General features: G+C 40.3%; 1 long non-coding RNA gene across 1 annotated transcript in view; it reads left to right on the forward strand.

Annotated features, from left to right (window-relative positions):
- LOC116797406 overlaps nucleotides 1-25513 on the forward strand; it is a 135829-nt gene extending 110316 nt beyond the window's left edge. Inside the window, exon 4 of the long non-coding RNA XR_004360648.1 lies at nucleotides 25406-25513. This is a non-coding gene — a long non-coding RNA (uncharacterized LOC116797406). The remainder of the gene's footprint in view (nucleotides 1-25405) is intronic.
- Nucleotides 25514-25745: the final 232 nt, after the last annotated feature.

The raw sequence follows: 25745 nt of genomic DNA on the forward strand, positions 1-25745 counted from the left end.
TACTCCAGCATGGGCTTCTCCATGGGCTGCAGATGGGTCTCTGCACCCCGATGGTCCTCCATGGGCTGCAGGGGCACAGCTGCTCCACCATGGTCTGCACCACGGGCTGCAGGGGCCACAGCTCCGGCACCTGGAGCACCTCCTGCCCCTCCTTCTGCTCTGACCTTGGTGTCTATGTTGTTGTTCCCATGTTCTCACTCCACTCTTACCTGACTGGAATTCTTTCTGCACCAAAACCTTCTGTTCTTAAATATGTTATCACAGAGGCATTACTATCACACCTTATTGGCTTGGCCTTGGCCAGCGGCAGGAAGCCCATCCTGGAACCAGCTGGCATTGGCTCCACAGGACAGAGGAAACTTCTAACAGCTTCTAACAGAAGCCACCCCCCGTAGCACCCCCCGCTACCAAAACCCAGCCACAGAAACCCACTAAGCCTATGCAGGCCTAGAGTTTGGTGCATGTAGCCCCCAGACATGCATGGCAAGATGGCAGTTCCTGACTCTTTCTTGGAGAGTGGAAGTGAAGTGAGGTTCTTGCTCTGCACATACATTTGAAGTATTTTGTGTACCACATTTTGGTAATATTTTGGCTACAGAGAAAATAAAATACTTAGACTTCAAATATTAATTCAATTTTTCAAGAGATCTGGTGCTTTCCCCTGGCATTTCAATATATGCTGCAACTTCACAGAAGCTTTCAACGTATCTCTTTCTGCTTTTAGGACATTTAAGTATGCATTCTGAGGCTTCAGGGGTCTCTTGGCATGGCTTTTTCCAGCTCATCGTTTACTGTGTGTAAGTTATCCTTTACTGTGCCAAGTTATCCTCAGGTATCCCATCTTGTTTGCTTGAACTGCACTTTGCTGATTTGCTTTCTGGATTCATATTCAGAGTGAGATGAAAATTTCCTACCTCAGTCAACTTTTGGCAGTTGGTAATTTTATTTAAAAATGCCTCCATATTCCTGGAAGAGTTGGTATTTTACAAATGATAAATTGTATATGCATAATACCAGAATATCTGTTTTGGAGAAGTATATACCACTGTGAAGAAAAAAAAACCTATTCCAGATATAAATTTCAGGTTTCAGCATAAGATTTAGCCAACAAAAAACCAACCCAACTTCAGCTGCTGCTATAGTCACTGTGAATCAACTTGTGGAATGATATTATCTGTTTTATGAACACGTTAAAACTGGAAATACTACCAAGGGGCCCTAGAATATCCTTTAAAGTTGATTTTAGATTTGAATTTTTGTAACTTCTTGGAGGTTGTCAAAAACAAAGGAAAAATCCATATTCAGCTCATTGGTGAACTGAGTCGACAAAGGAGTTTGAAATCCAATGCCATTTGTTTTACTAGATCCTGCCTTAAAACAGCACCAACAGACTGTGTCAATCTCAGAGCACCGCTTGATGGATTTTTAGTTGCCACAGGACAATTGATTCTTGAATCCTTCTCTCTGTATTTTCTGGGGAATACATTCTCATTTAAGACAAAGGAAAATGTTACACATGGATTAAAACTACATTTGGATGTGGTAGATCTTCAAGTATAATATTTTTGGTGAAGTGATAATATATCAGAGAGAGAATTAGTTATGTAGGGGTTTTTCCTAACACCTGGAGCTCATGCTGTTGCTGCTTCTGCTGCTGGCTAGCTGTTGTTTTTCATAAATCACTGGGTAGGAAAAAAATTAAAATCCAGTAAAATGATGGAAAAAAGAAGTCATGGCTAGGAAGGAGGAAAGCAACATTTAAATATTTAACTACCACCCAACAAGTTCATAATCTTCAGGAATTTCCATCTTCCTTGGCTTGTTTCCTTGGCTTACAGCTTGGAAAAGAAACCTGCCCAGATAGCTGGCATTGAAAAATAATAATCTCAGCCTATGTTCTGGATATCTTAAAAAGAACTCCAAAACAGTGGCCTCCTACTGCCCCCCCACCAAAAAAAAAAATCCCCAACCAACCAACCAAAAAAAGCAACCAAAAAACCTCACCACAACTAATAAATGAAATAAACCAGAAATGTATCCAATCGTGTGCTTTATGATTTCATCTCTGGCTTTAATGAAGGCCTTTTGTGCACTCCAGGGGCTTTCACTGATGCATGCAAATGAGGCCATTCAGTAAGATCTGTGATCAGGATATTTTCTTTCCATTATATTTTGATCCTGCCAGCTCTTATTTTGGCATTTGACTTGCACATACGAGTTCTGCAGAGCTACTGTTTGTAGCACCTTTTTTGGAACAATGGTGAGGGATTGAAAAGGATGGGAGGGATCTTAATTTCTAAACAGGTGCCTCTTTCAGCCAGATTCATGAGATGTGAAGTAAGTGGCAGCATTATTTTGTATACGTTTTATTTGTTCTGAGTTCAGGACCACAGAGTCCACAGCAGGAATGCTGCTAACTTTTAAACCCGTAAAACCCACTATTTACAAATGATTTTTGCATGCTGTGCTATTTGACTTCTGAAAGTGCTGAAGAATCAAGGTGTAAGAAAGTAACAAAATAAAACTTCTAATACCACATTTATTTTCTCTGCTTGGGTTTTTCAACAGACAGTTTATTTATTAGGATAGTGGTTGTGCATCTAACACATTTTTGCATCAATGCTGACTGGGTGATTAGTTGTTCTTATCAAATATATTTTAAGAAAAGTAAAGGCAAGCATCGAAGACTAAGACAGCTTTTCTAAGGGACTCATCTGTTGTCATCTTTTCTGTGACATTTTCCACAATTAGATGTATTATTTCACTTCTATCATCACAGAGAAAAAAAAAAGATGATCCTTGATTTTACCATGTGCATTGTTGGTCCCTGGGAGAGTACCATCATAAATGCATTCATTTATTTCAGTGAGTTTAGTGTAGTCTTTGCTTATATATAGAAAGAAAATGTTCACAAATGTCTTTTGTATTGAAACATGGGAGTTTTTTAAAATTTGTTATGCTTGAGAGTGAGCAGGGAATGTTATGATTGTCACTCCCTGCTGCTAAAATAAACACCTGGATTTATCAAAGCATTTGTTCTAATCAGCAGGAGATGTTTATCTACAAAAAAGTTCTCTCCTCTTACGTATTGTCAAAGAATAGTCTATCTCTACAATGTGTGTAGGAAACACTGTTCTTTTCCACTGCCTGAGATGAATGCCCTGTGCTTCACCCCCAGATTCCTGTATATGGGTTATTCTGTGCTCATGTGACAGATGAGTCAGAAAAAAGATACTAGTTTAGTGGCATTCTCTGCGGACTGACTCCATTCCTTTCTGTCTTTACACCACATTAAATCTGTAATCTTATGTTAAACTGCGAAATTTTTCATGCTGGCATAAACCAGCTTTCCTTCTTCATCATTCCAGTCTGTTTCCTACTGATGTATGTGATTTCATGGAGTCAGGTTTGTAGGAATGTTGAGATCAGGAAATCAGATTCTTTAGAGCAAGGCCAGTATAAGATGATATGAAACACAGTTTAGCTATATTAATGTAATTGCTGTCTTCATAAATCACATATTAGGTGATTAGAAAAAACAAATCTAATAAAATCTAATATATGACATTTCTATTTACAGTCCTTGCAATTATACATTAGTTTCACTAATCATGAGCTGACAGCTTCAGTTATTGATGGGAGACCCCCTCATACCAGATTCTACAGATTTCCTTTTTTCTTGCACTTCTAGTAGGAGATATCAAAACAATTCTGCCATTGGGGATATTTCTGTCAGTCTTCCTACCCACCCTCCTTACTCTTACGACGTTGCCTTCACTGGTGAGTTGTTGCTGATAAGATCTCCTCAAATTGTCTTTTTTCTAGGCTGAGCAGTCCCAGCTTTCTTGGTCGCCCTCATATAACAGATGTGACTGGAATTATTCCTGCCCGAGGGCAGGACTTGTCATTCCCCTTTGAACTTTGTAAGATTCCTGTTACCCCATTCTCCAACCTGCTGAGGTCCTTCTGAAGTGTTTTCCAGGATTATTTGCTTCATTACCTTCCCATGGATTGAAGTAAGGACTGACTGTTCTGTAGCCACCTAGATCCTCCTTCTTGCCCTTCTTGAAGTGACATTTGTTTTCTTATGGTCCTTGAGAAAGTCTGCCAGTTTGCTGTGGCCTTTCTTAGCTTATTGAGAGAAGCCTCAAAATTACATTGACTGTCTCCTTCAGCACTTTTGGGTAGACCCCATTAGGCTAAAGATTTGAGTGTGTAAAGTTTAAGTCTGATCCTAACCCAATTCTTCTCCACCAACAGTAAGTCTTTCTTTCTCCAGACTTTCCCAGTGGTCTCAGGGACCTGAGATTTCAGAAGGCAAATCTTAACAGAAAAGAACCTCAGCTTTATCCATGTCCTTTGTCACCAGGTCCCTTGGCCCTTTCAGATGAAGGATCCACATTTCCCCTGGTTTTCCTTGCGTTGCTGGTACTTCTCTAGTAGCTTTTCTTGTTCGCTTCACTTTTCTTGCCAGATTCAAAGGCTTGGCTTTTCTAACTCTGATAAATAGATTGTGGACAGAAACACACGTTTGCAGGTTGGCAGTTTTGCGGTAGCACCTGTGGGCAAAAGAATCCTGAAAGCTCCTGGGTAACGTGTGATACACAAAAATTAGGAGAAAGGATGCAATAAATTGAAAAAAGGTAATTTTGAGTGCAAGGTCATTTGCAATAACCTTGAAAAAACCAGAATGTCATATTTTTTTTTTTTTATATTGGGCTGCAGAGCATAATATGTGCAGGACTTAGAAGGAAGAGGTAGGAATACCAGTTGGATCTCATGACATACTTTGCAGGAAGAGGCAGCAGGTAGCAGGATAGCAACTTGTTTCCTACACCATTATTCCAAAGGGCAGGAAATGCACAGGGAGAATTCAAAGAGATTCATTGTGCTTTTTGCACAAAGCAAGCAGCCTGCCTGACCTTGTGAGCATCTTAAATCCTAGTAGGGCAGAATGTTACAAGGCATGCACCAGAGCTCTCAGAGAAGTGCAGAGTAGGAGATCTCCTCTACCAGAGCAGGAGGTGACAGTAGCAAAGTCCCCATTATGCTTTGTAGTGCTTTAGGCTGGGCAGACATGCAAACGCCGTGCTGATCCAGTGAGTTCAACCTTTTTTATCATCTTGTTTTTATGTTGGGGAGTCTAAGACTTCCTTGGCTTTTGGTGCACATTTACAAAAATTTGAAGTGCTGCATTGGATCATGGAAAACAGGCTATCATGTCCTTCACTCAGCCTGAGCTGGAAACATCCTTGTATCTTTCCTGACAGACGATTGTCTAACCTGTTCTTAGAAACCTTCAGTAAGAGTAATTTTCCAGTCATCCTTGGTAAACTACCCCAATTCCCCACTATCCTTAACAAAAGAGAAGTTCTTTTTCTGAAGTTCTGTGTAGAAAAATTTTGCTACAGTCTCAGCATGTGAAACAGTCTGCTGCTGAGATATGTGACATCTAAAAAAGTTCCTGGGTGCAAGCTTTTCTTTACTGTGTAAAACATTCATACACATTCATACATTTGCTTGCGTATTTCTTCTTCCTTTGTTATTTATCTTTCAGCTTTCCTTCATGTATATAATAAAGGACTGTTATTTGCTTGGGATTGTCTCGAGCCTGTTTAATAATGGTAAGTGTTAACTTATATACTTATTGGACTTTTCCAAATATACTATGTCACCTCCTAAAATGATCTGTGGAAACCATGTTAGAACATGCCCCAACTTTCTTTAGATCTGATGTCATCGCAAAACCTCTGTCAATGATTTTTGGGAGGTCTTGGGAATTCAGTCCCAGCTGACTGGAAGCTGGTGAATGTTGTCCCTATTTTCAAGAAGGGCAAGAAGCAGGACCCTGGAAACTACAGCCTGTCAGTCTCACTTCAGTGCCTGGTAAAGTTATGGAGTAGATTATTCTGGGATGTATAGAAAACTGTCTGAAAGACAACCCAGTCATTGGTCACAGCCAGGAGGCATCATGAGATAAAAGTCCTACTAATCAAACCTGATTCCCTTTATGACAAGGTAACCCACCTGGCTGATCAAGGAAAGCCAGTTGATGTAAATTTTTTGGATTTCGGGAAAGCTTTCGACACTGTCTCTCACAGGATCCTTCTGGACAAAACGTCCAGCAGAGCTGGATAAACACATCATGTGGTGATTGAGCAGTTGGCTCACAGGTTGGGCACAGTGGGTAATGGTGAATGGGGTAACATCAAACTGGCAACCTGTCACTATTGGGATTCAACAGGGCTGCATCTTAGGCCCTGTGGTCTTCAACATCTTCATAAATGGCTTGGATGCAGGACTGGCAGGAATACTAAGCAAATTTGCAGATGACACTACACTGGGAGGAGTTGTTGACTCCCTCAAAGGCAGAGAGGCCCTGCAGAGAGACGTCAACAAATGAGAGGACTGGGCAATCACCAACCATATGAAGTTCAACAAGGGAAAGTGTTACATTCTACACCTGGGATGGGGCAACCGTGGATGTTCGTACAGACTGGGGAATGAGATGCTGGAAAGCAGTGCCATGGAAAGGGACCTGGGGTCCTGGTCGACAGCAAGTTGAATATGAGTCAGCAGTGCCCTGGCAGCCAGGAGGGCCAACCCTGTCCTGGTGGACATCAGGCAAAGCATCACCAGCCAGTTGAGGGAGGGGATTGTCCCGCTCTGCTCTGCACTGGTGTGGCCTCACCTTGAATGTTGTGAGCAGTTTTAGGCACCATAATGTAAGAAAGATATTAAACTCTTAGAGAGCATCCAAAGAAGGACAATGAAGATGGTGAAGGGCCTTGAGGGGAAGCTGTAGAAGGAGTGGCTGAGGTTACTTGGTCTTTTCAGCCTGCAGAAGTGGAGACTGAGGGGAAACCTCATTGCAGTTACAACTTCCTCATGAGGGGAAGAGGAGGGGCAGACACTGATCTCTTCTCTGTGGTGACCAGTGACAGGACCCAAGGGAATGGCCTAAAATTGTGTCAAGGGAGGCTCAGGTTGGATATTAGAAAGAGGTTCTTCACCTAGAGGGGTGGTTGGGTACTAGAAAAGGCTTCCCGGGGAAGTGGTCACAGCACCAAGCCTGACAGAGTTCAAGAAGCATTTGGGTGATACTCTCAGGCACATGGTGTGACTCTTGGGGATGGTCCTGTGCAAGGATAGGAGTTGGGTCCCTTCCAACTCAGCGTATTCTGTGACACTGTGATTTCCTTTCCGTTCAAGCCAGATCAGGTAGCTCTGAAGTTTGGGGAGCTGATGTGTTCTTGGAGCTTGACCAGCCAGAGGGTTGGACTGCAGGTGTGGCGAATGTGCAGAACCTGAAAATAAAATTGTTCTCGGTTCCCTAGTTTGGAGATTAACTGAAATTACAGGTTGTCCCTCTGCACTCTTATTCCTCTCTTTCCACGCATTAGGTGCAGAGGGTCTAGGGGATGTTGCAAAAAATGGTTTAATACCTACTGGCAGTAGACCTTGCTTATTGTGGAAGAAAAACCATGAGCTGTCATGTAGAGAAGTGCAATGTGCCACTGTTTCTCATGGAGCCCAAAATACCTCATTAACATTATACCAGCTTGATAAAATGAGACTGCATCACAGGAGTTTTTCCTGGGGAGACTCTCTTGGAGGGAAAAAAGGACTTGAAATAACAACCTGCCATTTTTGTGAGGTTTTCTGTGAACGCACTTGGCTTTTGAGTGCTCTTTGGTTACCAAGAAGATCCCACAGGACTTCCTAACAGTCTGTTGTAAAATGGTTCAGAAGGGCAGCTGTTTTAAAAGCCTGCGCTAGTCTCAACCTGCAAAAAGAGGAGAGTATCTCGGCCATGTGCCACAGATTTTGTTGTGAGAAAGTGTACTCTACTGTATTGGCTATTAAAGTGCAAGGCTTCAAGTGCTATCTACTCCTTATGTAAGAGATTTTGTATGCAGTTATTAGGCTTCATTACCTGGGTTTTAAGTAGATGTGTAGGGCATTTAGATCAGTTGTCATCGGCTAAGAACAACTCTTAAAATGAAGGCAAGCAATTTGTGTTTAATGTAGTAGAAAAAGGGGGTGCCAGCAGGAGGACTGGCAGGATGAAATAGAGGCAGTGTGCTTGAGGCAGTAATCCAGAAAAATGATTTTTGCATTTTGAGTGGATTTCAGAGGATAAGATTACTTCTGTTACAGCCAGAAGGAAAGAGATTATCTCACATCTCAGCAACAATAATGAGGGACTGGAGGAGTGTTTTGATTTTATGAATAGAAAGGGAAGTCAAGGCACTGAAGATGCTAAAGCAGGCACAATTTTGAGCCAGTCCTGGGTGCATGGAGGCAGACAGAGGACAAAGCCAAAGATGACACCTTGGCATCATGAGAAAGAAATGGTTGAAAGAGGAGAAGGTGAAGGGCAACTGCATGTTCCCCTCCGTATCAGGGTGCATTTGACCTGCAAGAAGTTTCCTTGGGGACTTCAGCATTCAAAAGTCTCTAACTTGACATTGTTTGTAGTGTCGTGCTATATTGTTGTCTAAACTCTGCAGTATGTTTGCAAGCTCAGGTTTGCAATTTGCTGAAGCTGTGCCCCTTAGGAGTGTAGCTCACTCTTTCTCTGTAGATTAGGATGCAGGTCAGACTGTACCTTCAGTGAAGCATTGTGTTTCATCCCCCTGGTAAGGGGTGTGTATGAATACCTACCATACTAGAATGGAGCCTAGACCCTGAAAAGGAACAGTCTGAGACTTGTTAGAAGGACAAAAGCATGAACTTCTAAATGCAAACATTTTGGGTTCTGGTTAAAATACTGTTCCTTAATGTATAAAAGAAAAATTGAACATTTTCATAGAAAGCGAGTGTATTTTGTGAAATACAAATAAGCTTATTTTTCTTACAAATGTGGGTAGAGCCCTTCCCAAATCTTCGTTCGCGAAGCCTAGCCATGATTTTTCTACTAGAGTCACAGATTTATTTCTGCCAATCCTATTTTAATCTCTTTCCTGTTTGTTTTCACCATTTGTAGACTGGGAAGGAAGCTACTGTGTCTTACGGGTTTTCCACACTACTATTTCTATTTCAGCTATGAGAAATTAGCCCTTAAAGCAGTGTAGCAAAATACATTTTCTCAGAGATTTTGGTAGACTGCAAAGAAGTTGGAACCAGTGGAGAAAATTAAGATAAAAACAGTCTTTTTTTTTCATAAAGTTCATGACAAGTAGGAAGTGGAATAGAAATTGTGTGTTACAGAAGGCTTTTTACTATGTTGCAATTATGATAAGCCCTGGACAACACATGGTAAAATGATGATGCCTTTGAAGGAATGTTTCCACCAAAGCTTGTTCTTGTTTTGGACAGGAAGTTTACACAGATTTAGCTTTAAATCTTACCATATTTATAGCTGTGTATACCTATAGACATTCAGTAAATTTCAGTAAAATTCTTTGCTGAAACTTCTTTTGGCTTTTTAAGAGGTAATATTTTCAAGTAATGTACTTAATCATTTTACCTGCTGGCTTACCTTTACCCAGTGAGGCAGCTTGGATTAAGAAATTCAGCTGCTTCTGCTGTAATGGTTTTCTTCCTGCCCTTACAGAACAGTGCTTTTTTTGTTTGGTCTCTTAGCACTTCAGGTGAAAAATATAAAATTCCTGAAAACCTGTCTTTCTACTTATTGAAGCAGTTTTTGAAAATATTACTTTTCACTTTAAGATTTTATAAATACAGTGCATTTGCTTTCTCCCCACTTTCTTGAACTACTAATTTCTTCGGTAGGGGAATACTTTTAGTGATAAATGTGCTGGATTTTTTTGTGTTGTAACAAGTCTTTGATCACCCTGTCTATCCTGAGAAGCAGCTACAGTAGCGCGTAGCCCAGGGCTGAAATCTGTATGTAGCAGGCCTGCTGTATTTTTTCCGGTTTTGGGCTTAGCTAGGGCCTGTGAAATAGCAGCAAATCTGGGTGCCATCTGGACTTGCTCTCTCTGCTCAGGCGGAGTCTGGGAGGCAGAGTGTTAGGTTTTTTTTTTTTCTTTTTTTTTTTTTCCTAACTGCACTGTGGGACAACCCCAAGTTTTTCCCAGGATTGTGAAAACACAATGTCTGCCTTTCTCAAATCTTTTGAGGTTGCCCTTTTTTTTTCTGAGGGAGGCCATGAAAATCACTGCATAATGGGCTTGGTTAAAGCATTCATGTCAGATGTGACTTGAATAAACCCTGGAGCTAATCTCACATGAAGCCTTACTTGTTTACTTAAACTGAATGAAGAATTAATAAAATAATAAGTTGATTTCAGTGAGGTTTTCTAATCAGTTTGTTTATTCCTGGAATCATAATGGATAATTGCAGAGAATAATTTTGAATGCTATTGTATTTTCTCAAAATGCAAAATCACAAATACGAGGACAGCACATGTAGAAAAGAGGGAGAGTCCAAGTATGTAACTACTGGGGGGGGGAAAATATTTAACCCCCCCCCCCAGTATTCACCTTTTTCTGAATATTTGCTTTGGATTTAGGGTTGCATTAGATCCTGTTGTATGTTTATGTCAACTGATTCTGTGTTGCAAGAATTTGCTAAATACTTACCCTTGCTTTGCTCAATTTAGCTGAGGACTTATTTCCTTGAGAAAATGATGGCAGAAGTGTGTCCCTTTTCTGTTAAAAGAAATCAGCATTTTTCATTTACATATGTTGTTATTCCAAACACTTCAACCATATCCATTTTCTTCAGAAGACTGAGTTACAGAGGTGAGATACACTGATTGAAAAAGCATGACAGCGAACAGTGTCTTGTCTGTTTTCCTCCTCCTCTCACCCCCTCCCCAAAGTACCACGAATTAATGAACATGTATTGGTTTTCTGCTTGCAAAAACAGCATTGATACAAAGCCCTTAAGTTTTGCTGTAAAGTAAATTAAGTGTGGATGGCAGCGAGTAAACTGTAAACTTTGTTATACTACTTTATTACCATAATTGCCTTGTGTAACATGGTTTACAGTGGATTTTTAAATGATGATCCCTCAAGATAATTTGAACAGCACAAAAGAAAGTTACATTTCTCTTGCTGAGGACAAAGACAGAGAATTCCTGACTCACACCAGTGAATGTGTTTTGTTTGTCTTTCCCCTGAAGATGGGTCACTGGTATGATCACAGTCTGGAGCAGCTGCCCTCTTATTCAAATTGGGAGTGGGGTTGCAGGACTAAATTTCCTATTTGATGAAAATTCAGGGAAAAAAACGGTCTGGAAATACAGACTGCATACAGTCAAGGTACTTAGCCTTTTGATATTACATTATAATTTATGTTGGTGAAAGTTTAAACATCCAAAACATGGTAAATATTTGCTAAATTTCAATTATATGAGAGGTCTAGAAGAAAACGGTTCAAGTGTTTACTTCCAGTGTGCTAATGTAGCATGCTCTTTCTGGTATGATAATCTTTTCATACTGATGTGTGAAGTGTCAAAATGATGGGTGAAGGTTTTCCTGTAATCTGAAGGGTCGTGTTTAGGTTTTTAATACATATTTTTTAAGAGGCTTCTGTCTGACACTGTCTTTTAGTGGGACAGCACTGTTGTCTTTGCAGCAGAAAAGCTTTGTGTGTTGCCACTACTACCATATTCCACTGAGAAAAGTGGCAGGCACTAAGATGTGATCTGCTGATATTCTTGGGCAGAAGGCTTTTCCAGACATAGAGTACTAATTGTCAAAAAGAAAGCTAGTGGTTTTTGCTTCCTGTTTCCTAACACTTGAAGGAATCTTTCGTGACGCTTACCAATGAGATTATACTTAATTGAGAGATGTTGCAATTTGTCACTGAGGCAGCTTTTGCAGTGGGGGCTGATGCAGCAGACATGAAGGAAAATCAAACATGCTGTAGCATTAGTGTTCATTTCATAAGTTTTAAGTGGTGACTTGGTGATCCACCAGCTTTTTACCAAGACTTGGAATATTTTGCAATGTTGTAGTTTACAATAGCTTTCCTCTCTATTAAGATCTGAGGTAGAAGAGTTGTCTATTTGCCAATATCTTGTTTTCTTAGGAGACTCTTGACTAAATTTGTGTGTTCGGTGGCGACTGAGCAGTATTCAAAGCTACTAATTTGAGGTTTATGAGACATTAATAAATTAAATATTTCTAGCTATCATCTGATGATAAGCATGCATTATGGCAAAAAGGAACAGATCAGCCAAGCTTCCTCTGACTTCTGTTTTTAGGACTTGAGTTTTCATCTGTTTGAAAAACTTCTGTTGTTCATCTGACTTTCCTTGTTTGATTTGCAAGTTTATGCTGTTGGCTATTGAGTTTCCATGCCCATGAGTTAATTTCTCTTCCTTTACATTCCTCAGGTGGTTAAAGACAGAGTGAGTCAGTGTTTTGCAGGTGAAGGTTTAGACAAGTAATGGATAAAATAATAATAAAGGCTCTGTCTAGATTTTTATCTTGGTGAAGCAGAGGCAGACGGTTGAGAGACGAAGATGAATCTGGGTGGTCTTGATGCTGCCATGAGGATGGATGTTCACAGCTGGGAACATCCCTGGGATGTTTCTTCTTCATTTCTCCCTGGGAACAGGGAGAAAAAAAAAAGGATTCTGAAATTATGAAATAAGTATATTGAATAACAGTGTTTTGCTGTGCAAGAAGCCTATCGTGTTTGAAAAGTAATCCAACTAGCTATTTTAGCATTGCTTATCTTAAAAGCAGCAGCAAGTAACACTATTTCAGACAGAAGTACCTTGTTTACTGGGGGGATAGAAAAACTTCTACAAGAATAAAGACCTTCTGGGAAGTTAAGCCACAACACCCCTCACAGACACTTATTTGTCTTTTAACAAATCATGTTTTCAACAAATGAGATTTGAAGCGTTTCAGTGACATAGAGAAGTTTATGGAAAAGTGCATTACTAGGGCTGTAACTGGAGTGATTTCATAGTTTATTTTTAGGCACTTTGGACTGAAGGTTGCTAATTGACAGTGGGAGTTAGAAGGGAAGGTTTGCTTGGAGTTGGGTTAAGCCGAGGTTATCTGTATTTGTTTCAAGCCTAGAAGAGCTGGCAGGAGAATTGACTAAACTTTGTGAACTTGTGCAGACCTGACCCTTAACACACTCATACACACACATGCGCAGACATACATGCATCCTTGAATGCTTTCTCAGCCTTCCACTCTAGCCAGCTTCACTAACAAGCATACCACAATCCTTTCCAGCCCACACGGGGAGGATGTTAAATAATTTTTGTCCTAAAACTCCTGCTCCCTCCTCCTCTTTAACTTTCCCATCCACCCCCTGTATGTTCCCATTGTGGGGAAGAACGAGTGCTGTTTTCTCTTATCTCCTTGGCTATGAGGGTAGTTTCACAACTGCTCCATGTTTTTCACCTACCACAGACTTAATATATTAAAGTGGGCCAAATCTGGCACTCCTTATCCCAGACAAAAGTTTTATTGAAGTCTTTGGGAACTGTGCCTGGGACTCTGTGAGATTACAGGCAGTGGTATTTAAAAGAGGTTTCCACAGTCACTTGATTTGATTGAAGTGAATTTTTTTTTTTATTTTAGTGAAGGTAGCTTAATCAAGACAGCGCTTTCAAGTCTGAAATCGTCTCTTATGAAGTTACCTGGGAGGAGGTTCGAAATACCTCAGTTAATGTTTTCACATCTCTACGCATCAGTTGCCAGCCATATCTACTCCTTGCCTTCTGTTTGAAGGCAAACTCTAAGAGAGATGTCATTTATTTTATTTTCTCCCTTCAAGGTTAGGCTGGACAGTCTTGGATTCTGAAAGGAGAAGTTATGACAGCTTGTTATAAGGTACAACTGATTGTCTGCAAGTGATGTGATGAAAGAAACAGTCTAGTTAATATTCTGACTTTACAACGCTAATAAAAGGCTTGGGGTGGGGGGGGTTTAAACCCCCTTTGCATGCTCAGACATACACGCCTGCATTCTCTCGCTCTGTGATTGATGAAACAGTAGCGGGGTAAAAATTACTTCTTTTGGGGAGGGTAAGTTCATAGAGTTTTTGATCCAGTGGGGGCAAAATAGTACCGGGGTGAATTGGCAATGAAGAGGGAATTGGTCTGTGAAGTTAGCTCTGATAGCCTCACATGGATTCGGGCAGGAAATATGCTCCTCACCATATAGCATCATGTTTGCTAGAAAAGCCAAAGCTGTAAGTCAACCTATTGCCTGTAGGACTTTTTATGGTAAAAAGATGATAGATGTATTTCTTTTAAGACTTCAAAGGAAGAAAACGAAAGGGAAAAAGTTAAACTCTGTCAAAAATCCACCAAAATACCAATATGTCAGCTTCTGAATAGGCTGTGCAAGGAGGTGCTGTTGTAATCAAGGGAAATAAAATGAAGAGAATTGAAGTGTAGGAGATATACTGGATTCTCATTAAGCAGTTAAAAAAGATTATTAAAATAAAGCCTTCTCTAAGAGTGAAAGAAATTAGGAAATGGTGCTTTCACTGAAAAGACATTTATTTCTGTCTGAGGCATCATTCATTATAAGGTTATAGGAAAGGCCTTGCTAATATCATGTTCTTTTGCCCTCATCTTCTTCACTGATGCTGATGTCCCAAGTGCCTTTGTAAGAGCCTCACGCTCAGGTCAGAGATCTGGCCCTCCTGATCTGATCCAACTTGTGGATTGCAGCAGGAAATTTACTATCTTAGAGTGGGAGCTCCTTTTTTCTCAAACTCAGAAACAGTCTAAAAATCTAGTGCACTACTTGTAGCCAGAGAGAAACAGAAGAGCAAATTACTTCTAATTGGACTGCAGTGAGGCCACAAACTCATTTAGTGAAAGGATTTTGTGGTGGAAGGAGGTGGAGGCAGAGGCTGAGGATTCAACCCAGTGAAGAGGCCACAACATTGCAGCTGTGGCAGTTTGGTGTAATGGTTTCTGTAATCAGCTGGTGCTTTATGTCTTTTCCAACTGAGCTTAAAAATGTTTGCCTCTAACTACTGCATTTCCCAAAAGAAACCGCTTTAATACTTGTTGTTTTTTCCTGTGGAAACCTTGATGAGCCTCTCTGTTGTTTGCTCACTTCACAAGTCCTCTTGGCATTGCTGTCTTGTCTCTGACTTCTTGGTGACTTGTTCCCGACAGTGCTTTTCCTCACAACTCATGCAATGAGTGTATGACTAGAATAGCATTCTTGTCCACTTACATGGGTGTTTAACTGAAATTTATGGTGGTCTGTTGAAGTTACTAGAACTTAAACATAAAAATGTACTATTTTTTTTTTTTTTTTTTACTAAGGGTTATTTCCATAGTGTGTACATGTAAGAAGGAGCTGGGGCAAATGCTTAATAGCACACTAAGGAAAACTAAACCTCTTCTCTCAGGCTGGGTTGTATTATTTTGAAACAATCATATCTATGTCTTTCGGAGTTTAATCCTTGCCAAGATTTCTGTTTGTGGTTTACTTGCATACTTGCATTGTGCCATTTCATCTCCACAGCAGTTTTTTTGCCGTGTTAGTCTTTTTCTCAATTGTTACATTTTCCTTTTTTTTTCTGCCTGAAAAAAACCCTTCTCTTTTGACTTGTTTTCGTATTTTTTCCAATCATGGAAACAGAGCTGAATGTGTTGGACTGGTGGTTGAATTTCTGTTGCTCAGCTCTTTTTTATGATATTTGCCTTTACAGTGTGATTTGTACAACAATTAACATTCTTCCGGGCTGAGAAGAATGCTAATGGAAGGCTGTCTGTGAGCTGAGAGAGTGAGAGGAGCAGCAAAAGAGGTCTGGGAGTAGAAAGCTTAAACAGTGAGGTTAAACAGGTCAAATGAGAAGTAACAGTCAGTTGAAAGAATAGTCCAGGGGATTAGAAGAAGGGATGAAGCTTAATGGCCAGGTTTTGCAATGAGGTTGTTACTTATGTGTAGGTAAATTGTCTTTGTTTTGACATCAATATACAGAAGTTTGGCTTTGTCTCTGAAGTTCAAAATGTTATTTTGTAGAACAACAAAAAGTCTGATTTTTTGCATATTGCCTTTCCCACATACCTCTGATTTACTGAGATGCTAGCAGTCTCCACAGAGGTAGTTCCTTTCAGACTTCCCTTCACTGAAAAACTAAATACCTTCAGCTGGCAAAGACAGGTAATGGTTTGCAGCCTGCCTGTTGCTATCTCACAGGTGCACACAACTCAGTTTCAATAGTAAGATACCACAAATGTTATCAGCATGTTTTTCCTTTTCCCATGTACAAACAGAGTCCAAGATCAGATAAAGGAAATGTCATGTTGACCTGTGGTTGCCTCTGAAATATTTTTGACTCTTGACTTCATGAGTTAGTTGTCTTTATCTGAGGCAGATTTCATGTCTGTGATGGTGAAACCAATTTTTCCATCATGTGTTAGTACTGTGGTATGGAAGATCCCTATGACTCTTGACTAAGAATTGTTCTGCTATCCATGACTCGAAAAATAGCAATAAACTAAATGCTTCTGGTACACTTTGTGTTTGAAATACATTAGCAATGGATTCCAGGAAGGAGCAGAGTTGAAATGTGTATTACACTGTTTTCTCTTATTCTTTGTAGATGACTTCCCCCTATTTAAATGTAACAGGGCAATCAGAGCATAAATATGTGCTGTGTGTGACACAAAAGTGAGAACTGGAGGTGCAGGCTAGATGGGATTCCTTGATTTCCCTCTGAGAGGAGCTCTGACAAGTCCAGAGAAAGTTTTGCACAGAATGTTCAGGGTTGTTGCTACAGATCACCTTTCTTTTCTCTAGTGAACAGAAGCAAGAATTGGCTTCTTTTCTAAAATTCATCAAGCCTTTGCTGATTTATGGTTCTATGCTAATGGTTTTCCATTTTGTGCAGAAACATCTTTCCTTGTCTTGTTATGTGTAATGATAATGAATAATGAGGAAATGGCTTCATAGATGATAAAGGACATTATGAAAGTCCTGCTGTGAGTTAACTGTAAGCTAAATTGTGTTCAAATCATCAGCTTTGGGCACAGCTCTCCTGCTGTGTTTCATCCTTCCTTCCTCCATTCTCTGCTCTCTGATAGGCTTTGCAGCCTGCTCTTTGCCAAGAGAGCAGAAAGCATTGGAAAGAAAGTGGAGTTAATTATATTTAATAGTGGGTCAGGAAGGGGGGAGGAATGATAAGATTTTGATATCAAGAGCCAACATCAATGCTGAATATACACATGCTTTCAAGTTTGTTGCATTAAAATAGTTTCAAAAAGAACTTCTTCAGAAATATTGGTCATCTTGGCAAAGCACCATGATAATTTTTTTGAAATATGAACTCTGGAAGACCTCGCCCTGGACCCATTAAAAAACGCCTTTCTACCTGCCCCTGCCCTTGTATCTTGCTCCTTCTTTACCCCCTAAACAACAGACTGATAAGCAAAAGCCTCAGAACTAGTTGTTCCTGCCTTGGTGGTTGGAATAGGTTTTCCTACTGTAGCATACTTTAAGATCTGCCTGCACTGACTTCTGAGAAGGACATGTCTTGTGGATCTTCATCTCTCCTGGTGCTCTGAAGTGGTGGCAGGTCTGCGAGCATCACACAGGCTGCTCATCTGCTCCCTTAGCCTTTCAGTGAGGCTGCTGTGCTGTGGTCTGGCTCCCGTGCAGTGTTGGGACCATGGCGCGGGATATCTACACAGACTCAGAAGCACTCTCAAACAACAGACACGTGTATCTAGTGGTGTGGCAGGGTTTGCAAGGAAAGGTTTATAGAGAATTTAGGACCTATCTCCCCTGCACCTTCTTGCTTCAGACCTTGCTGAGCCATCTTGGAGTAAACTGGTGCTTTTATGTAGTGTAAGAAAGAAATATCAACTCGAGTCCCAAAAGTGTGACTGTACTACAGCTCAGGGGCAGCGCAGGGTTGATGCACCTATGAGCAGTCCTGGAGCCAAGTCACTTACTGCCCACTCAAAAATCAAGTCACATTTGATACTAACATATAACCTACCCCACACAGAACTGCAAACAGCTATTTCTCCGCCTCTCCGTTTGTGGGCATTGGTGGTTTTGACGTACCAGAAAAAGGTGCCTACTGTACTGCTGCTGCTGCTGCCCATGCCAGCTTTGATGAAACATACTGCTTCATATCTGAAGGACATTGCATCTTGCAAATTAGGGGTGTGGGTGTGTGTCTCTAAATCCCCTCAGTTGTGTTCTCCCCGGACCACGCACCAACCTGTTTTAAGGAGCTGCCTGCTGCAGGCCCAAGAGCTGATGCAGGGTTGCCAGACCAGGGAGGCTGGGTCCCTTCTCAGCTTGCCAGGGAAGCTGATAGGAACCCATTAGGGTACGGGTTTCCTCACCAGCTATTTGAATCTGTTATGTTTCCATGAAATATTTTTGTTCAGCTGATGAGGATTTTACTTTTCTGATGAACAAGATTCCTGTCAGAAAATACCAGTCAGAGCTGGAAAAGGAGTTACACAGAAATATATTGTTATAATAATACCAGAGAAAATTTCCAAGCACGATCTGAATGCAAGTCTTGATTTCTTTTGCTATGGGTCAGAGGAGCGTAAACTGTCCCTTTCATCTGTGTAGTGTTGGATTCTGGGACAGAAATGCTTGGTATTCAGTATTTGGTATTTTATTTTAACTATTTTTTTGCTGAAAAGTGATAAAGATCCAAATAGTGTCCATTTTTGTAATAATTTGTGACTGGTCTAGTCTCAGAACTTACAAGGCTCTTGGTAGTTAAAGGCTGCAAGCTTTTATCTTTGGCAATTTCTATTCTACCTGTGTAACTTCTAGCAGAAGCTGAGGTTCAGGATGGCACAGGTTAAGCAAAATTTGATATATTAAGTAATGCAAGAGGTATTGTAGAGTATTTGTTTCAATTGTCATGGTTTTTAATGGGAAGAAAATGAAATGTACTTAGTTTTTAAGTCTACATTGCACAAGGGTGGAGTCTTAGTATCCTGAGATTTTAGTGAATGTTTGATATTAAATATTATACATAAATGATCTACCAAATAAACATGGGATAAAAACTTTTGAGTAATGCAGGGCAACTTCCTTAAAAATGTCAAAATGTGTATTCCTACTTGCGTGTTGTTGACTTCTACCCCATATAGTAGGTTGGGTATGGTAAAAGCTTATACCCCAACCTCATTTTTTCTTCTGAAACTGACAGTGCCTTCCTGAGTTCAAGGCATTTTAAAGATTTTTATACTTTATATTTAAGAAAAATGATAGTTGAAGATAAACCAGATTTATTCTTCTTCCCCAAATAAGTTGTGATTAACCTCATCATTTTAGTTTATTTCCGAGTAGTTGCTTATTCTTTTTGAGGGCTATGTATAGTGGACTCATTTGTTGCCAGAATTAATTACATATATAAGGAAAGTTTGTAGCTAAACAGAAGGTGTGGAAGCAGAGGAAGCTCTTTCCTTTTTGAAATCTGACCACTTGAAACTACCCATACTGTCTGGAAACCTGGAAGCTGATGCTCTGTAGTTTTGTTTCTATGGTCATTATATTCCTTGGTGCACATAATGAATTTTTTTTTTTAAGAGTGAAAAATGCAGAAGTGCAATAGATAATTTTAATAATTAAATTTTTGCTTGTGTTTTCTTTCAATGTTAAAAATGAATGTAAAAGATAAAATTATGTATATGATAAACAAGGCCCTTTCTCTGAGCACTTTGAAGCAGGATGTTCTACTAGTCTGTGCTCAGAGTCATGGTTCAGCTACAACTTGATAGAATAAGGCATTTAAGGGTGCGTAAAGATTTAAGAGCACAGACATTGTTGGGTGTCTTGTGCTGTCATCAGCAAAGATAAAATAATATGTCCTTTATTAAGTCCTTGTTCATTGATAGCTATTATTCAGATTATACCTAGAATATCTCATAGAAGATTTAAAACCGGAACAAACACCACAACAGACATTTAGCTGGCAAGTTGTAGAGGTTATGCAACTCTCCGCCAGACACGGAGCTGCTAGTTTTTAATTCGAAGGGAGCGATCTTCCAAGTTTTATTCACAGATTTACATTCTACTGGGTTTAGTGACCTACTGTTAGTGAATTTTCATGTGAAGATATATCTAAAGTAATTTTTTCAGTCTTTTTGTAGTTTAAACAAAATTTCAGATGGCAGGCTTTTTTTTACAATTAATGACTAGCTTTACAGCTAATTTTCAAGGAGTGTGTGTGTTTACATGCATATTGTGGTTTTATTATATAAAAAAAAGGTTTTCCTATCAAGAAGAAAATGAGCAAAAAGAAGATAGATCATATTTTTCTATTTCTATTTTGAGTTGATTCTGATGCAAAGCTACATAATGCAAAGTTTTTGTGTCTGAAGAAGTTGAATTGGCAACTCAGTACTGTGATCAGTTGTGTGGCAGATAACCTAAGGTATGCAGCTGTATAACAGGCCAACTTAAAAATAGTGAACTGCTGGGCATGCGTACCTTCCTTTCAGCCTTAAGCTTCCCATGGAGAAGCTCAGGAGAAGCAAAGCTTTTCTTGCAGCAGTGGAGTTCGGTGAGACTACAGCAGTGCAGGCCAGGGTGTACAGAGGCCCCTGCGTGGGGTGGGGGGAGAGCCCCAGGGTGGGACCATCTCAGGGCTGGGTTTCTCACACAGGTGTTTGCAGACAGGGCCCCCGGGTACCTGTCTCAGCTCTCTCAGAAGCTGTAGACACTATGCTTTGTAAGGCTAGCTGAAGGGTGCAGATGTTTGCAGGAATGCTTCTGGAAGTTGTGAAATATTGTTGGAATTGAAAGTGAGATGAGAAGCAAGAGGGGGTAATGTTTTGTGATGCTGTGCTAAGAACCTGAGGCTAATCAGGTGTAATGAAGTTTATGATGTCTGCCTGAAGGTATTTGCAACCTACAGTGGCAGCTGTGAGGGGCAGATTACAGCTTTCATCTTGCTTGCATGCAGGAGATGCGTTCAGTGGGAGATAGGACCTGCATCCATTACTTGCTTGAGCGCCCACTCTCTGTGGGCCTCTGTGCTTTGTTTTTCTCTCAGCCCTGACTCTAACCTGAACTTTACACTCAGCCCTAGATCAGGTCCCCCAGCCATGGCCCAGGCCAGGAGTTTCATGCAGCCCTGTTTTCTTGGCATCTTGCCTGGAGCAGGCCCTATCTAGCCCCACTCTGTGTGGGCCTTTGGGCTATCTCATTCGTCCTGAACCCTAGTTTTATGTTGCACTCTGAGCTAAGGGCATACATAACAGGCAAGTTCCCTTTGCTCCTATGGGAGATGGCACAACAAGGTTATCTTGATGCTTTTTCTCTGTGATGGAGGATGCAACGAGTCCTAATGCTACTGTTGTTCCTCCTATTCCATACCAGTGGGGGATGATGGGGGTCCCAGCGTGAAATAGGGAACTGGGTGCGACTGTCATAGCATATGTGGCCTTTGGATTGATGTGAGCCAGATTTGTATGGTTTGCCTTCTCTCCTATTGTGTTTCTTGATGGCGAGGTGAGAGGGGGGGATTCAGACCATCTTCTCTCCTGAGGTCCTTGTGGATCACATTATGTATGGTTTTTAGTAAGTAAGCAAGACCCAAAACCTCCCTCCCTGCCCCCACAAAACCAACCCGTGGCTGCACTGGATAGGTTGAAATAGGTATAAGCAAACATTAATTACTTTTCTAAGGTTCTGAGGCTCAATTTACCACTTCTTTGATAATGTCCCTGTAAGCAATGTGGCCAAACTCCAGGTCATATTAACATTGTGTTGAAGAAGTGATATGATTTTACTTGTTAAAATAACAGTCAAAAGATCATTAGTGGTAGTGGGGGTTGTGAAAATAATGTTTCTGGTTATAGGGACAGACACTGCACTTTTTGGAGGAGGGAAGATCAAGACTAATTTCTAGAAGTATATTTCTAGAAATATTTTTCAGATTTTTCAGGAAAATCTCACAATCAGTTGATCTTTAACTTACCCTAGTTCACAGCGTTTTTAAAGTAGAGATGGTGTTCTGCACACACTCCTTGTGTGTGCATGCATTCACATGGACATTCCTGCAAGACTGTTGTGGTAAAAAGCAATTGGCATTTACCGACTTTATGCATCTGAAGCGCTTCTTTTAGGCATTTGAACTGGTTCCCTGCACCCTGGCCCCAACTGACCTTTCATGTGCAGCTCTACATGTTCGGAGTGCAAAGGCAGCACCATTTCAAATGTAATGCCACTGGAGAGGGGTCATGATGGAGGTTCCCCCTGCACAGGTACTTCTGTCTCCATCATGTGTGAAGCCATTCCACAGAAGTGAAGGCCCCCATCAGCTGCAGGCCTAGGGTGGGCAGCATCCTTACTTTCTATGACTTCCTTGGACTGAAAACAGGGGAAAATGGGAATCTCACCGTCTTGCCTGGTCAGTGGTGTGATTGGTAGCCGGGTCTGTTTTGGCAGAGCTGCACCCCACCCCTTAACAGGTGCATATCCCTGTGTGTGTACACATGGTCTTGGATGACCTTTTCGTAGGAAGATCCTGTGGAGGAAGATGTGTGCACATACGTGTTTAAGTGGCCTGATTTATTCCACTGTGTTTTATTTGATTGGTTCCTCTCCTCTCTTTCCCAAATGCTAGGAAGGCCTTGCATTTTTCTTTGCTATGTATGTTTGCCATATGTGTTTCAGATGGCTTTGGCAGTCTTTTGAAAAGAAGGATTGAGCTTCTGTGAGTATTCTAAATTGTTTTCCCTTATAGATAAAAGTATTAAAAGATACATACTGGTGGTTGCCTGAGAAGGGCAGAGAAGGGAATGTACTCTTTTGTATCCCAGCCATGTGTCTTGTTTTAATTATTCTGTTAGCTCTTTCATGGAGTATAGGCACATGGTTGCATAAAAAAATAAACAAAGTATTCTATCTGACCATCTTCAATAAAGATGGTATTGTTTTGAATATGTTAAAAAATTTTCGATTTCCAGAGACTGTGATAAAGGAAAGGATTTGTGTATGCATGCTTGCTTGCACAAAAATGAGAAAAAATACCTATAGCGTACTTTTAGAATTTAGGGACAATTCGAGAAATCAAGATACCCTTTGGCTTCAGTGCATCCAAGCTGGAGAATGAACCTCAGGGTCTGCTCATTAAACAATTCATCTCTATTTTGTTGCCCATTCTGAAACTTCTGGCTTGCCTTTTTCACTCCAGCAGTCAGCAGATTTAAAGGTGTGTGTCTCCGTGTGTTTGAAGAAGCTATCAGATATTGGTGACAGCTGAGCTTTGAAATATTCTTTGAAACCAGCACAAAGTGCATGAGGAGTGAGTCATCACGAACATTTACAGACCATACTTGCTTCATGTGTTAGTCTTCTAATACTGAGCCTGTCTGATTGAGCTGGGGAAACTCACTTCATCATCATGCTTTTCAAAAAAGCAGTCCAGTCACTAAAGCAAAAGATCTGAGCAACTTTTTTTATGATGCTAATTTTGATTAATCAATCAAATTAAGATTTTCATCTTTTCTGTCACTACCAGAGGGGTCCAAACTAGAGCATGATTTTCACCCCTCACGAGCTTCCATGAGTATCTTCCTTTTTGTAGTTTTAGCTACTTCAGTTAGAAAGCATGAGGCTGTACATTTTGAAGGTAAAACTTTCCAGTTATGATTCCTTAGCAAGGAATTGAATTGAATTGAATGCAGCAAATTATGTTTAGTCACATAGACAAGTTTGTAATAGGAAGACATTTTTGTTTGTAGATGCTGTATCTGCTCCAGGTGTAAACCGAACACTGGAAGTGTGCAAAAACAAAGCTTTCTGAGCCCCATGTAGTTATCTGGACAAGTTTCCAGCGTGTGGAGAACACTACACCGTACACACATCACAACTATAAAAAAAACAGTCATAAGTTTCTGAACTGGCTGTTTGCATAAACCACAAACTGCTGAATTGTCAAGACAGTGGCCTCAGCTGTAACCCTCACAGCATGGTGTGTGCTTGTGCAGCATGGGCTCTTTCTGACTTACCACAGTGGTCAATATATGCTGCATCTGTGCTTTTAACAGTGTTTGTTAGCATGTGCTACAGAACCTCTCCATATAAACTGGTGACCTTCGGCTTCAAACCTTAATCTAAAACTGGATGTTAATCACCGTCTCCCTTCTTACCTTGTAATTTCCTTTATTTTAACTCTTAAGTTTATAATTTGAACAAGGATCGTACTATGTAGGTGGCTAAGACTTGAACTTTTCTTGATTTTGATCAACCTCAGTGCGTTTTATTCATACTGTTAAAAAAGTGAAGGTGCACTTAACATGCTTAGATATATAAAAAAGTTTATTGCTGGCAAAATGTCCTTTCTTTTATCCTTCTCAGGATTTTCAGAATGTTTTACAGAAGTCAACTTTTATTTGACTTTCTGAGCATTGGAAGAATCTCTAATACCGTTGACAGGGTTGAATGCCTGGGTGACACAAGTCTGCCAGGCCTCAGTGTCTTCAGTTCACTCTGCACGGTTCAGTGTTACAGACACGTATGACAAAATTTTGTGATTTCAGACTGGAATGCCTGCTTATGTTGATTTTCTTTCAAGGTTATAGCCATGCAGACAAAAATGCACACTGTGTAATAGAAAAAATTGGTATCTATAATAAATATTAATTATAAATGTAAGAATAGGAAATAAATGGCATGGGGGCATATTTTTGTGAGAATGTATTTGCACAAGTGATGTGCAAATATGGATTTTTTTGTACTTAATCTTAGCTACTGTTTTGAATCTTTTATTACTGTTTACTTAGTAGGGCTGAAGTTTTGGTCTTACTTTTTGGCTGTTAAAAGTGCAGTCGCCATCACGCTGTAGCCTATGTTTCCAAGGTGGGCAGCAGATACTCTATGTGCCTTTGGGATTAGCAGAGGGCAAGATGTGAGGGTGTGCTGGAAGGCTGCCCACAGGGTTCTGCAGTGTTAAGGGACATCAACCACTGCTGCTGCCCAGCACCTTTGTCCTGTGTTTGGACCTGATTTGTTAAAATAAATAGATAAAATCCGCTGAAAGCTAGTGACTGCAGAGAACAAGAAAATATGTGTCTGAGAGTAGATTTGTCTTCTGCTGACACAGTTTGGCTTCCTTTTTGTAGCATGAATGTTCAATAAATTTTATTTCTCAAGGCTGTGTTTTAAGAGCACATTCCAGGTTGTGTTCCTGTTCCAGAAAGGTTTTAGTAAGGAAGCATCCTGACTGAAATTTTGGACTTCGTCCAGTGACTAAACACCTTGTGGTGCCCAACTGGTAAAAATCCTGAAATATAAAATTATGTACTTGTATAAAAACATTGTGTTTTCTGTCATCTTACGGTCATTTGACCTTGAATTAGAGCAAGGTCTTTGCATTGAGTATCTGGAAGACATAATATAATATAAACAAATTGTTTTAAAACATGTATTATTATACTTTAATTTTTTATCAGTGTGTTACATAAAGTTACTAAGTGTTCCTATTCTGGTTTTCTTTATTTTAGGCTTTAGTCACAGAGAAGCATGAGGATTTAGACCTCTGAAGTAGGTGTGAATGGAATTGAAGGGCTTACATGGAGGATTCTGAATTCTCTTCCTTCCTGCTCCAGGAAAGATGGGTGAGTGAATTATGAGGTAATTAGTAAGTAATGCAGTCCTCACTTCAGAAGGTTTTTAGTCAAAACAGTAAGATACAATTCAGATGACTGTATGTAAGAATGGAATAAATTTCAGATACTACAGATACACCTCCTAATTGCAGACGTCAGCCTTCAGTTTTCTGTTCCTGTTCCATAATAAGAGGGTTTTCATTAAAAAATAGTGTAATTTTTCTGTAAATCTCAG

The sequence above is a fragment of the Chiroxiphia lanceolata genome, chromosome 1 (genome assembly GCF_009829145.1).
Source record: "Chiroxiphia lanceolata isolate bChiLan1 chromosome 1, bChiLan1.pri, whole genome shotgun sequence".
NCBI lineage: Eukaryota > Metazoa > Chordata > Aves > Passeriformes > Pipridae > Chiroxiphia > Chiroxiphia lanceolata.